General features: G+C 38.5%; 1 pseudogene; it reads right to left on the reverse strand.

The window, feature by feature from the left end:
- Positions 1-4,639: 4,639 nt before the first annotated feature.
- Positions 4,640-4,739, reverse strand: LOC127116578 (uncharacterized; annotated as a pseudogene).
- Between the last annotated feature and the right edge of the window lie 11,513 nt (positions 4,740-16,252).

The raw sequence follows: 16,252 nt of genomic DNA on the forward strand, positions 1-16,252 counted from the left end.
ATATATATATATGTATATATTTAAATATATACATATATATATATATATATATATTTAAATATATACATATATATATATATATATATATATATATATATATATAAATTTTATATATATATAATATATATATATATATATATATATTATATATATATATTATATATATATATATATATATATATATATATATATATATATTCATATATATAGAGATGTAGCAAGTGTTATTTGCACCTTCCAAGTATGTTTCCAAAATTGTCAATAGTGATGCATGTTTGCATGGGCGTGAACAGGCCCATGAGATCATTCCTTTAGGTCCAAAATCAAGTGTGAACATGTCTGAAATCAACTTGAAGTGCAAGGCAAATGTGCATGGAAGCTTGAAGTTTGATCTTTGCAAAATGATGATGCCATGTTCAAGCCATACGCAGACCATTCAAATCTTGTCCAAAATGGATGAAATTGAACTTTTTGAAAAGGTTAGATCAAGAGGAACAACTTTTATGTTGAACACTTTTCCATTTGAATCTTGTACCATGATGAATTTTGAAGTGGAAGTTTGGAAATTTTAACATATCAAAAACTTTTCTAAGTGTCAAGCCATATGTTCACTTATTCCAGCTTGGCTAACTTTTTGTGTAATCTTGAAATGAGAAACGTGTCTTCATCAAAGTTGTAGCTCTTTCAAAGTTATTTAAAATGATCACAAATTTGACCTCATTTGAATTTAAAATGAATGAGTTATGCATTTTTGAAGTTGAGGAAAATCACTTGTTCAATGGTAATTGTCCAAAAAGACCTATAATGTATCCTCATATCACATGCTCATAAAAGTTGAATTATCTCTTCCTACAAACATAAAAATGTAATTATACATCTTGAATTTGATTGTTCAACTTGAAAATCTTTCATATCATAAAAATTGAGCAAGTTATGGCCTTGGGAAGTTGACCTCCAAATTAGGGTTTAGACAAAATGACCTATAATCTTTTACCATAAAAAATGACCTATAATCTTTTACCTCAACATGAAAGTTGTTTGGAAGGTTAATTAGAGTAACTTTGATCTTGTAATCATTTTCATATGATAAACATTGTAGGAGATAGGGTCTAGGGGACCCCAGTTTTTATTAGATGAATTCCTCTAGTCAACCATCATGAACCAACTTGCTAGCTTGCAATTCTCTTGACTTTTGGGACTCATGGGAGATCATATATGCATAAGATGGTGAAGTTTGAATTATCCCTTGAAATATTTGATCAATTATTGAAGAAGCTTGGTGAAGAAGTTACATAAGATACCCAGATGAACTAGGGTTTCCACTACAAACCAATTCCAAACTCTTGATCAAAATAACATATAAAGCTCATGTGGATCCATATATGATGCCTATAGCCCTTTTAGACCAATCTTTATTGTACTCTTAGCAATGAGGATCTTAAATCCTAGATATGAACTTGATAGATCAAAGGTGATCATGTGCCCTTCCTACCAAAGAGTTAGACAAATGCAAATACATGTTTTTTTGGTATTTTGATTAGTAAATGATAAAGTACAAGGTATGATACAATCACATGGTGCTTGGTGGTCTCTCCCAATACAAACCCAATGAATGAGGGGTAAGGAGGATTCCAAGGTATGATCTCAATGCTAACGCATATGATGAGGTAGCATGAGGGATCTTAGGGTCAAAATTGGGGTCTTACAATGATAAGCTGGTATAATTAGGTAATATTTAATTTTGACTGCCAACATTATTTGTCATCATTGTATGAATTAAATGTTGCACAACATCTGGTTGTGAGACCCTCTCCCCTTTACTCGCATCTGTCTGAGCGTGATTTTCACGCACTTGAGAATTTCAATTTTCTCTTCCATTCTCACCTCCTCCTCCTTCCACTTTTAACCACCTCGACGACGGGCTGCCACCGTACCTCCTATTGTCGGCTCTAATATCAGGTGACCAACTTCTTACTCCATCATCTTCCTGCATGGCGAGCCGCACCTCACACTTCTGTTCAAAATGACCCAACAATCCATACACAAGGCAAAATAGACTGAGTTTTTCATATTTGAAGTTCACTATACACCATTGACCTCCCTTATTCTTAACTCTAGTTTGTTTTTTTAGTGGTTGTCGGACATCAATTGTCACTCTCAACCTCATATACTGCCGCCAAAAGCTAGAATTATTATTCTTGTCGTACTCTGATAACACGAAATTATATCGCTTTTTAAGACTTAATTCAATTAAATTATTTTATCATTTACGCTAATTTATCCCATTTTATCAGATATTATGCAGTATTTCTTTTCTATTTATATCAGGTACCCATTTTGAAGCAAAAGTGAAAAAGGGAAGAAAAGGAGGGGTAAAAAGCAACAAAAAGGAGAGAAAAGGAACCAAAGGCCAAAGCCCAGCCCAAAGCGCACAAGTCACCAATGCTGTGCCTGTGACGGACGTCACAGGACGCGTGACGAGCGTCACGCGAAGCAGCCTTGTGACGGACGTCACACATGGTGTGACGAACGTCACACCAGTCCTCTATATTTTTGGCGCAAGGAACTCAACTGACCACGTTGAAGCCCACTTCCACTCACGCTTAACCCTCGGAAGCCTACTACCATGCACGCGGAAACCCTTGAAAAGTGGTTACACCAGCAGCTTATAAATAGCAGCAAATTGGGAACTTCCAGACACACAGTTTTTGCACGCTCAGTCTTGCGGAAGCTCTGCCAAATTTATTTTTTCACGCCTTTGCCTATTTTTCTTCCTTTCCAGCATCGTTCACTTTATTTATTTTATTTTGCAAGCTTTGTTTTCTTTTTCCCTTGCAATTTATTTTCCCCGTTCTTAGCTTTTAGATATTTTTCGCGTAGTAGTTTCTACACCGGAAACTACTGGGCAACTTTATACCGGATTTAACCTTACGTTATTTTCGAGTTTTTTTATTTCCTTGATTTAATTTACTGTTTAATTGAAGAATCGAAGAACAAATCCTACCGGCTTGTGGTGGAGTGTTCAAGACCATTGTATTACGCATTCAGGTTCTTTAATTGTTATTTAATTTTTATGCTTTATTCTACTGTTTATTTACATTGCATGCCTGGAATGAGTCTGTTTATGCATGATATAGATTCTTATTTATTTAGCATGTCTGGCTAATTTGCCTAGGTATCGGTATGTAAAGTAAGCAGAAAGAGGGATCAAAACTAAGTCGGTCTATTCAAACTTAAAATTAGAATCAATCTTTTTATGGTCTTAACTTACAGGTTTAATAACAAGATTTTTTACAAAAGTAAAAGACATAAAGAAGTTGAAACCAACAGAGCGAGAGTTTGAGGTTTTAACTGGACAGTGTAAGTTAGTCATTAAATCTATCTCAGGGCGAGAGCAAGTTTTAGAATTAATTAAATTCTGACCTTTTTCCAAAAAGTATTTTTAAAGATTGAATGTGAGGACGAGAGTTAAGCATTTAGATTTAATTGTATAACCTAAGTCAACAGAGCGAAAGTTTGAGATAAGGGTGTTTAAAACGGTCAGTATTTTCTTAAAAAGAGTTTCTGCAACTTTATTGTTTTCAAAATATGATTTTTGACTTAATTATAAGTGACAGCAACATTAACATAAGATCATGGTTTCTTCAACAGAGCGAGAGTTTGAGATAAAACCTTTAACCAATAAAGTTAGTCGAAACGATTTATTTTAAAACCGAGAGACCGACAAGGAATTGATTCCCTAGTTTTGACGAACTACATACCGATATCCGTTTTATTGATATTTAATCTAGATATTAGTTTAGCTCTTAGCTCCCTTCCCCAAACAATCAAACATTTTCACCTTAGATTTACGTAGTAACCTTAGATAACGGTACATCGATTCATAAGTCCCTGTGGGATCGATATCTTTTAAAACTACGCGATAGAACTGTGCACTTGCAGTTTGTATCCCATTCTCGACTCACACAGTCGAGCGATCAAGTTTTTGGCGCCGTTGCCGGGGACTTTTATTCAATCGATATCGTAACTCTTCCGTTACGCTGTAGAGACTAAGGTTTCTTTTTCCTTCTATTCTTTCTTTCGTTGATTTGTATGCCACGCACTCGCTCTCAAGGCGAACCGCTCTATTTACGAATCAACGATATCGAACTATATCTCCGAGTCTTACGACGAATTCGGGAATATCGTGCTGAAAACAATCTCCCTCCTATAAACCTTCCTGATATCAAAAACATTTTTCCTTCTTTAACCGAGATGGCAGAACCAGCTCGTGCTCTTAGAGATTACGCCGCTCCATCGCAAGATGAACCGCATTCAAGTATTGCTCCGCCCGCAATCGAAGCAAACAACTTTGAACTTAAACCTTCACTGTTGCAGGCTGTGCAACAGAACCAATTCTCTGGAAATCTTACCGAAGATCCAAACCTTCATTTATCCGTATTTGTTCAATATGCTGATACTGTTAAAGCTAATGGTGTCACTTCAGAGGCAATTCGACTTCGTCTTTTTCCTTTCTCATTAAGAGATAGCGCTAGAAGATGGCTTCAATCTCTTCCTTCCAACTCAGTCACCACATGGAACGAGTTGAAGAAAGTTTTTCTTGCCCGATATTTTCCGCCAAGCAAAACAGCTATGTTAAGAGCCCAGATAAACGGATTTAAACAAAAAGACAACGAGTCTCTTTTCGAAGCATGGGAAAGATACAAAGACATGATGAGACTTTGCCCACACCATGGTTTGGAAGACTGGTTAGTAATTCACACATTTTATAATGGTCTCTTATACAATACAAGGTTGACAATAGACGCCGCTGCAGGTGGTGCACTAATGAACAAACCTTATGCTGATGCTTACCAGCTTATCGAGAGCATGGCCCAAAACCACTATCAGTGGGGAACCGAACGAACAACAGTGGAAAAACCTCAACCGAAAACTGGCATGTACGAGATAAGTAACCTTGATCACGTCAATGCAAAAGTGGATGCTTTGGTCCAGAAAATTGAAAGTTTAAACGTATCACCACCAACCGCCGTGGTTGCTATAACTCAGAATTGCGAGGTCTGTGGAATCCAAGGCCACACTCCTGCGGAATGTCAACTCTTGACTGGAATCCAAACAGAGCAAGTAAACTATGCTCAAGGAAGCCCCTATTCGAATACCTATAACCCAAATTGGAAGAATCATCCAAACTTTTCATATAAGAGTAATAATGCTTTATACGCACCTGGACAGTCTCCGAATCAAACCCCATCTATACCTCCGGGATATCAGAAACCAAATCCTAACAATAATACCCCTAGAAAATCCAACTTGGAAATCATGATGGAAAACTTTATAGCTTCCCAACAACAAACCAATAAAGATTTCTTAAACCAGAACATACACACTGGCGAACAACTTAAACAACTAGCAAGCAAAGTAGATGCCTTGGCTACCCATAACAAAATGTTAGAAACTCAAATATCTCAAGTAGCTCAACAACAAGCACCTACTGCTGCACCAACCGGTACATTCCCTGGACAGCCCCAACCTAATCCGAGAAGCCAAGCTCATGCAATTATATTAAGAAGTGGAACGGAAGTGGAAGGACCGTCTGATCCAAGGATAGAAAACCAAAACCCTAAGAAATCTACTGAGGAAAGTGAACCTAAGGAAAAGGAAGAGAGTAATAAGGAAACCCTAGAAAAGAAAGAACCTTATGTACCTCCACCACCTTACAAACCACCTATACCTTACCCTCAAAGGCTTGTTAAAACCAAAGATGTAGGCCAATTCAGAAAATTTGTTGATCTCCTTAAGCAATTAAACGTTACAATTCCATTTACCGAAGCTATTACGCAGATGCCCTCATATGCTAAATTCTTAAAAGAAATTCTTTCTAATAAAAGGAAACTTGAGGATAGTGAAACCGTTACACTCCCTGCCGAATGTAGCGCTATAATCCAAAACATGCCCCCTAAACTCAAGGATCCAGGTAGCTTCTCTATACCCTGTCACATAGGAAAATTTGTCATCGACAAAGCCTTATGCGATTTAGGAGCCGGAATTAGCGTTATGCCTTTATCCATATGTAAGAGACTGGAAATGGGAGAATTAAGACCGACCAAGATGTCTGTACAACTAGCAGATCGTTCCATCAAATATCCTGTAGGAATCCTTGAAAACGTTCCCGTACGCATAGGTCAGTTTTACATTCCCACTGACTTCACAATTATGGACATTAGAGAAGATGATACTACACCTATTATACTAGGAAGACCATTCTTAGCAACTGCCGGTGCAATCATAGACGTAAAACGAGGAAGACTCACCTTCGAAGTAGGTGAAGAGAAAATTGAATTCATTCTTTCCAAATTCTTGAAAGCACCTGCAATAGAAGATACATGTTACTTCATGGATATCATCGATGAATGCATAAAAGAAGCAGAGTCAGGAGAAGACAAATCATCAGACTATCTTTTAGAAGACAAATCTAAACAATGCTTAGCAATAACACCAGATCCTACGCAGTGTCTTAACAAACCAACCCCTGATTTGAAAACACTTCCCAAAAATCTGAGATATGAATTCCTAGACTTAGAACTTGAACGACCTGTGATAGTCAATGCAGATCTAGGAAGACTCGAAACAGAAAAACTCCTACATATCTTAAGAAAATATCCAACCGCACTAGGATACCACATAACCGATCTTAAAGGAATAAGCCCTTCTATTTGTATGCATCGCATCATGTTAGAAGAAGACGGTAAAACCTCTAGGGAACACCAGAGAAGACTAAATCCGATCCTAAGTGAGGTAGTGAAAAAAGAAATAACCAAGTTATTAGAAGCAGGTATTATATATCCTATATCTGATAGCAAATGGGTCAGTCCCGTACACGTTGTACCAAAGAAAGGAGGCATAACCGTTATTGAAAACGAAAAAGGAGAAACTATAACTAAACGAATCGAATCGGGATGGAGAATGTGCATTGATTATAGGAAACTAAACAAAGCAACCCGAAAAGATCATTTCCCTTTACCATTCATTGACCAAATGTTAGAACGATTAGCAAAACATTCACATTTCTGTTATTTAGACGGTTATTCAGGCTTCTTTCAAATACCAATTCACCCTGATGACCAAGAAAAGACAACATTCACATGCCCTTTTGGTACCTTCGCGTATAGACGAATGCCGTTTGGTCTGTGTAATGCCCCTGCAACTTTTCAAAGATGCATGATGGCAATTTTCGCCGACTTTCTCGAAAACATCATGGAAGTATTCATGGATGACTTTTCTGTGTACGGACAAAGTTTCGAAGAATGCCTTGAAAACCTGGAAAGAGTTCTTGAACGATGTGTAAAAGTAAACTTAGTACTTAATTGGGAAAAGTGCCACTTTATGGTACAAGAAGGAATTGTTTTAGGACACATCATCTCGAACAGAGGAATTGAAGTAGACAAAGCCAAAATAGAGGTAATCGAAAATCTTCAACCCCCAAGAACCGTGAGAGAAGTACGAAGCTTTTTAGGACACGCCGGTTTCTACCGACGATTCATCAAAGACTTCTCTAAGATAACTAAACCCTTAACCGGACTATTAATGAAAGATGCTGAATTCATATTCGACGATAACTGTTTAAAAGCATTTCAAACTCTTAAACAAGCATTGATCTCCGCACCCATTATGCAGACACCAGACTGGAATGAACCATTCGAAATAATGTGCGATGCCAGTGATTATGCTGTAGGTGCTGTTTTAGGACAAAGAAAGGATAAAAAGCTCCATGTTATATATTACGCTAGCAGAACCCTGGATGAAGCACAGATGAATTATGCCACAACCGAAAAAGAACTCCTAGCAGTAGTATTTGCGCTAGATAAATTTCGTTCTTATTTGGTAGGAGCCAAAATAATAGTTTACACTGATCATGCTGCTATCAGGTACCTTCTAACAAAAAAGGATGCTAAACCTAGACTCCTAAGATGGATCTTGTTACTACAAGAATTCGACTTAGAAATCAAGGACAAGAAAGGAACTGAGAACGTAGTAGCAGACCACCTCTCTAGACTTGAGAACCTTGAACCAGAAAGAACATCCATTAATGATGATTTCTCGTATGACAAACTCATAGCTACTTTGGAAGAGAACAACTCCGACATGCAAGTAGAAACCACCTTAGCTATATCTGTCATACCATGGTACGCTGATCTAGTCAATTATTTAGCTGCCGGAATAGTTCCACCTACTTTATCTTACCAGCAGAAGAAAAGATTCTTCCATGACATAAAACACTATTACTGGGATGATCCCTTACTTTTCAAAAGAGGTCCCGATGGTATTTTCCGTCGATGTGTACCCGAAGAAGAGGTAGAAAATATAATCCAACACTGTCACTCCGCGCCTTATGGTGGACACACAAGTACATCCAAGACCTGCTCTAAAATCCTACAAGCTGGCTTTTATTGGCCAACTATATGGAAGGACGTACATGCGGCTATTAAGGAGTGTGACAGATGTCAACGCACGGGAAACATATCTAGACGTGACGAGATGCCACAAAATGGTATTTTGGAAGTAGAGATTTTTGACGTGTGGGGAATAGACTTCATGGGACCGTTTCCATCCTCCTTCGGTAACAAGTACATACTCGTGGCGGTTGACTACGTATCAAAGTGGATCGAAGCTATAGCTTCTCCAACTAATGACACCCGAGTAGTAACTAGACTCTTTAAAAATATAATTTTTCCGAGATTTGGCATCCCAAGGATAGTAGTCAGTGATGGTGGATCGCACTTTATATCCAAGGTACTCGAAAAACTACTACTTAAATATGGAGTGAGACATAGGATAGCAACACCTTACCACCCTCAAACCAGTGGACAAGTGGAAGTATCTAACAGAGAAATCAAGCAAATACTAGAAAAAACGGTCGCCACTTCAAGGAAAGATTGGTCATTGAAATTACCAGAAGCTTTATGGGCATACCGAACTGCTTATAAAACTCCCATAGGGACGACCCCATTTAAGCTCATTTATGGAAAATCCTGTCACCTCCCGGTAGAATTAGAACACAAAGCCTATTGGGCTATTAGAAATTTAAATTTGAATTATAAAGCCGCCGGTGAAAAGAGAATCCTTGACATAAACGAATTAGAGGAACTCAGAAGAGACGCCTATGAAAATGCCAAAATCTATAAAGAAAGAACAAAACAATGGCATGATAAGCGTATATCAAGGAAAATCTTCAAGCAAGGCGACGCAGTACTCTTATTTAACTCCAGACTAAAATTATTCCCGGGAAAACTACGATCCAGATGGTCAGGACCTTTCCATATCACTAAAATCTTTCCCAGTGGAGCGGTAGAAATTAAAGGACAATCTACAGAACCGTTCACCGTAAACGGGCAACGTCTGAAACATTATCACTATGCGGAAACCAACGAGGATTCGCAAATTCTACACTTAGACGAAACGCCCCCAGGACTCATAGACAATGTTTAGCAGTTTCTCTGTCGAGCTTGCGACATTTAAACAAAGCGCTTAGTGGGAGACAACCCACAAATTAATTTGTTATTTTATTATTTTATTATTATTATCATTTCTCTATTTTTCTCTTAATTATTCTTTTAATTTCTATTTAGTATTCATTATTGATTTATTCAAAAAGAAAAAAATATATATCTATATATATTAATAATAATTCTATTCTTCTTTCGGCATTTGGCCAAATCCTGACTTAAACTCATGTTTTCTTTTCTCTAGTTAACACTAACCAGATGGGACATTTTGACCGTATGGGTATCAAGTTCAGAGGAATGGCTCAGAAACGAAGGTTTGAAGAACTAGCCACTAGAGAGATGCTACCTAGTTTATATGCTGATGATTGGGCTATGACTGCCCTTGGACTGAGACAGAGTGTCCTGTTTTTGCTGAATCAGATAGGATGGGAGACCTCCCCTATTCTGAGACCTTTCACCACCTACCGGAGACTCACATTAGAATTCCTTAGTTCATTAATCTATCTACCTAGCCATGGAAAAGGAATTACCAGAGGTTTTATCCAGTTCAGAATGTTCAATATGGAGTACCAATTTAATACTAGAGACTTCACCAACCTTTTGGGTTTTCCTACCTCCTTTGATACATTCACTATTAGCCAGGAAGAACTTCTTGAATATAGAGAGCTTGAACACTTTTGGGGTAAGCTGACTGGAAATGATGAGCCCGAAGAACATGAGTTTCTCTCTGGAAACATACATAACCCGGCTTTTCGCTATTTCCATAAGATCCTGACCCACACTTTATTTGGGAAGAAGCCAAATAGTACTTCAGTTTCACGTGATGAACTCTTCATCATATTTTGTGCTTCCCAGAACCGTCCAGTAAACGGTGCTACTTTTATGTTAGCTAATTTGGACCACCTTATCCAGGATGAGAGAGCACCCATTAGAATAGGCGGCCTGATAACTATGATAGGTAATGCTATTGGACTACGTCAGCCTATGCTTGACCTGAACCCTTTTTGTGGCATTACCACTATGAGTATACCTTTCCTCTTCAACACTATGTTTATAGCAAACATAGGGTCTGATGAGTTTGAGCTCGTTATTGATAACCAGGTTCTCTGCCTATTCACCCTGCCCGATCCTAGGACTAGTGTTCATAACCAAAGGAACTGGCTCTATAACCTGAATGAAACCCCAACTCCTGCTGGATCCACTGAATCCATCCAGGATTATGAGATTTGTGATGACTATGAGCATTATGTTGACCATATCTCTCTTGCTGAATCTGACCCTCAGACTCCATCCGGCTACCATGATATTGATCCTCCTCCTCAGCCTGTCCTGACCGAAGAATCAGCCATGCCTGATCTCCGACATCATATGCCAGGAACAGATATTAAAACCGTCATTGAAGCCTTGATGTCAGAACAAAACGCCCTCAGGGAAGACTTCCACAGCTTGAGACTTGCAGTCCTAGAACACATGAGCAGCACGGCAAGTCAGTTACGTATGTTACGGCATCACGTTAACTCTTTTACTCCTCCGGCCAGAGATCCGAAGATAGATGGAATTTAGTTATTTTTCTTTCTAAGTTATTTAGTTTTAGGCTAGATTTTTTCATTAATGTTATTTGAATTCATGTTTATTTCTATTTCATTTTATTATTTGCCCTTCCTGTAATACATTATGATCAATTTTTATTTGAATCTGTTTAGTTAATTTATTTTGCAATGCCTATTATGCTCTACTGTTATTACTTATTATTATTATTATACAAAGCAATTAAGCATGCATACTAAATTAAGCTACAGACTAAAACGTTCATAAGCAGAATAAAATATTAAATTACGCTACCAAGTGATTCTGTGAAGCGCTACTAAGCCTTTCCAAAAAGGAAGTGTGACGAGCGTCACACCACCCATGACGGGCGGCACACTTAGTGCCTGTTACGAGCGTCACAGCCTTGTGACGAGCGTAACGCTTCTCAGACATGTGAACGTTAGGGAGCCGTTGGAGACGAACGTTACACCCCCACCTTTTTACATTCCCCATTCATTTTTCATTTACCACAATTAATTACTTTTCAACCACTCTTTTCTTTTCACCTCCCACATTTTACCTATAAATACCCTCCAAACTTCCTTCTTTCACCACAAACAACTCTCTCATATCAAATATACAATTCTTTTCTTTTCCAAATCACTCATTCAAAAATTCATCACAATGGCGGGAAATCAAAACTTCGGAAATATCATCTTCCGATCCGGAGATGACAACTATCAGCAAGAGCAATTCGAGCGCTTCCAACAGCGAGGCGTCGCTCCCACCAGGTACCCCGATTTAACTTGTTTACAACAATTGGGCTTACACCAAGGTATCGAGTGGATGCTCCGTAGAGCCGATTTAACCTTCCTTTGCACCCATAACCAACCCACCTATCCTTCCCTAACCTTAGAATTCCTAAGTTCTTACGACTACACCACTCCCGCCGGTGAAGGCGAATTTCTAACCGGTACAGCAACCTTCCGTATGTTTAACACCGAGTACTCTCTAACCCAACGCCAATTGAGTGCCATGCTGCAATTTCCCACAGAAGGTCTGCTCCATGCCAGAATTCCCCCAACCTCAAACTGGAACACAGTTCTAGTTTTCGACCTATTTAAGAAAATTTCCGGTATCAATACCTACAACTGGGAAGAACTCCTTCTCTCCCACATCCATAACCCCACCATCCGCTATTTTCTCCGTATCCTGCAAAACACACTCTTTGGAAGACCAAACAACAGTAAGGTCAACTCAAAAGAACTCTTTTTCCTCCAGTGCGTTTTCGAATCGGATACTACGGTAAACGCCGCCTCTTTTCTCCTTCATCATATCCGCACCTTATGTGCTAGAGGCCGGCAACCATTCATAATTGGTGGATTAATAACCTCCATAGCACTTGGCCTGAACCTAGGGGATAAACTCCAAACTTTAGAATCCCTACCACCCCTGTCTATGGATATCAGCTATTGTCGCTCCAGCCGCCTGATCAAAAACAGAGTAGGCGGAGGCTATTATCTGATGGTGAACAACCAAGCTGTCCCAAGTGTTGTGCTACCCAATACCACCCTAACCGATGTCACAAACCCGAACCGCCACCTCTACGATCTTAGCGCTCCTGAAACCACCGACCCTTCACAAACAAACCAGCAAACAGATGAGTTTGAAGAAATGGAACAAGGTGATCATCCGCCAACACAACCGTCAGTCCCGCTCAACCCTTCCAGTAATGCAGCCGGCCCATCCTCCCAACGTCGTCGACGACGAAGGCCTGCGACCAACGATGACATTATGGATGCTATCGATGGAATGCAGGCACAGAATACAGAGATGATGCAGATGATGCGTCAAATGCAACAGCAACAGGATGCTCGGAATGCCATAACCGACCAGCGGTTTACTGAGTTGTTTAGCAGATTCGACAGCTTAGACATACGTCAAAGATCACCAGGACCAAGAACCAGAGGTGGAAGGCAGCCTTAGTTGTATTTTTCTTTTTCCTTTATATTTTGTATTTCTTTCCCTTCAAACATCGAGGACAATGTTTAGTTCAAGTATGGGGGGGAAATTATTCTTTCCATTCTCATCTTTGTTTCAAGTTTGTACTCTCCCTTTTCATTGTTATTTCCTTATAAAAACAAAATATTTTTTTTTAAGTTAAGTCCTGAATGTGAAAGTTTCTATTATCTATTTCCCTCAACTTTCTTGAGCCATAACAAAAATTTTAACACACCCAATAAGTATAAAGGTCGCCTACTTTATAAAATTTGAGTGAAATCAAAACAAAATCATTACCATAACAACGCTCTGAGAACCTCAATATGTTAGATCAGGATAAGTACCTATTATACCGATTCCTTGAACTTTTAGTTCTATGGCAACCCCAAGTAGTTTATACAGAAGTCAGCACCATCTTAATAGCAAACTACGTGGAGAGCCGATGAATATAAGTGAATGATCCCCAAAGTAACCTAAGAAAATTAAACTAGGTGATCCTTACCAGATCATTTAACCTAAAGGTTGCAGATCATGCAAAAGCACAATACGAAAGATCCATTATGAATTGGTTCAGTAGGAATCTGGTACTGAACTTGGTAGGGCGGACTACGGTTCGATCCCCCGCAATTTGCAATGGACTGAATAATGAAGTTATCCGACTTATGTACCAGAACTTCTAGCTAAAAGCGGATCATAGTCACTAACCGGTTACTCCACTATGTGCGCGAAAGGATAAAGGGCTTAATGTGATTTCGCTAGAATGAAAACGGGCAAAATAAGACTAAAGGAACCAGGATAGCTATCATAGGGTACTTGAACCGATCGGCATAAGGTAGGGTTATCTAAGTTGTAACGGTAGTTGTTGATGTCAAGATTAAACTCAAGTCCTCCTAAACAAAAATCCATTGGCAACCTAGTACGAATTGATGTGTGCTTTAAAATTTCATCCGGCTAAAACTTTTAACAAGTTCTATACTGAATTTTGCTTGAGGACAAGCAAAGATTTAAGTATGGGGGAGTTTGATAACACGAAATTATATCGCTTTTTAAGACTTAATTCAATTAAATTATTTTATCATTTACGCTAATTTATCCCATTTTATCAGATATTATGCAGTATTTCTTTTCTATTTATATCAGGTACCCATTTTGAAGCAAAAGTGAAAAAGGGAAGAAAAGGAGGGGTAAAAAGCAACAAAAAGGAGAGAAAAGGAACCAAAGGCCAAAGCCCAGCCCAAAGCGCACAAGTCACCAATGCTGTGCCTGTGACGGACGTCACAGGACGCGTGACGAGCATCACGCGAAGCAGCCTTGTGACGGACGTCACACATGGTGTGACGAACGTCACACCAGTCCTCTATATTTTTGGCGCAAGGAACTCAACTGACCACGTTGAAGCCCACTTCCACTCACGCTTAACCCTCGGAAGCCTACTACCATGCACGCGGAAACCCTTGAAAAGTGGTTACACCAGCAGCTTATAAATAGCAGCAAATTGGGAACTTCCAGACACACAGTTTTTGCACGCTCAGTCTTGCGGAAGCTCTGCCAAATTTATTTTTTCACGCCTTTGCCTATTTTTCTTCCTTTCCAGCATCGTTCACTTTATTTATTTTATTTTGCAAGCTTTGTTTTCTTTTTCCCTTGCAATTTATTTTCCCCGTTCTTAGCTTTTAGATATTTTTCGCGTAGTAGTTTCTACACCGGAAACTACTGGGCAACTTTATACCGGATTTAACCTTACGTTATTTTCGAGTTTTTTTATTTCCTTGATTTAATTTACTGTTTAATTGAAGAATCGAAGAACAAATCCTACCGGCTTGTGGTGGAGTGTTCAAGACCATTGTATTACGCATTCAGGTTCTTTAATTGTTATTTAATTTTTATGCTTTATTCTACTGTTTATTTACATTGCATGCCTGGAATGAGTCTGTTTATGCATGATATAGATTCTTATTTATTTAGCATGTCTGGCTAATTTGCCTAGGTATCGGTATGTAAAGTAAGCAGAAAGAGGGATCAAAACTAAGTCGGTCTATTCAAACTTAAAATTAGAATCAATCTTTTTATGGTCTTAACTTACAGGTTTAATAACAAGATTTTTTACAAAAGTAAAAGACATAAAGAAGTTGAAACCAACAGAGCGAGAGTTTGAGGTTTTAACTGGACAGTGTAAGTTAGTCATTAAATCTATCTCAGGGCGAGAGCAAGTTTTAGAATTAATTAAATTCTGACCTTTTTCCAAAAAGTATTTTTAAAGATTGAATGTGAGGACGAGAGTTAAGCATTTAGATTTAATTGTATAACCTAAGTCAACAGAGCGAAAGTTTGAGATAAGGGTGTTTAAAACGGTCAGTATTTTCTTAAAAAGAGTTTCTGCAACTTTATTGTTTTCAAAATATGATTTTTGACTTAATTATAAGTGACAGCAACATTAACATAAGATCATGGTTTCTTCAACAGAGCGAGAGTTTGAGATAAAACCTTTAACCAATAAAGTTAGTCGAAACGATTTATTTTAAAACCGAGAGACCGACAAGGAATTGATTCCCTAGTTTTGACGAACTACATACCGATATCCGTTTTATTGATATTTAATCTAGATATTAGTTTAGCTCTTAGCTCCCTTCCCCAAACAATCAAACATTTTCACCTTAGATTTACGTAGTAACCTTAGATAACGGTACATCGATTCATAAGTCCCTGTGGGATCGATATCTTTTAAAACTACGCGATAGAACTGTGCACTTGCAGTTTGTATCCCATTCTCGACTCACACAGTCGAGCGATCATACTCCACAAAAGAACCAATGAAGTTAGTCATAGTTCTCTCCACCTTCTCTAACATAAGCCCTGACGAAAGGTTGTGGACTTGAACCCAAAAATCAACATGGAAGAGTGGAGTGTTCTCTGTATGAACACCCGATTTCACCCTTTCAATGATAAGCAGATGACTATCAAAAGTCCATGGTCCTCCCTTCAATGCTACTTCCATGTCGAGACTGTGGGCAAAGTGAAATAAGAACATCCCATCCTTTTCATGTTTGATAGTGACTCACTGCAATGGCCTCCATATACCTGCTACTCTTACTTTCATCGATCTCAAGTGAATTAATTTGTCACACAAGAACCTTCCCACCAAGCACCATTGTAAGTCGCATGATTCGTCTCCTACTTCCCCCACATCGAAACAAAATCCTCCATCGTCTTCCTCCTCTTGT

Source organism: Lathyrus oleraceus, chromosome 1 (assembly GCF_024323335.1).
Source record: "Lathyrus oleraceus cultivar Zhongwan6 chromosome 1, CAAS_Psat_ZW6_1.0, whole genome shotgun sequence".
Lineage (NCBI taxonomy): Eukaryota > Viridiplantae > Streptophyta > Magnoliopsida > Fabales > Fabaceae > Lathyrus > Lathyrus oleraceus.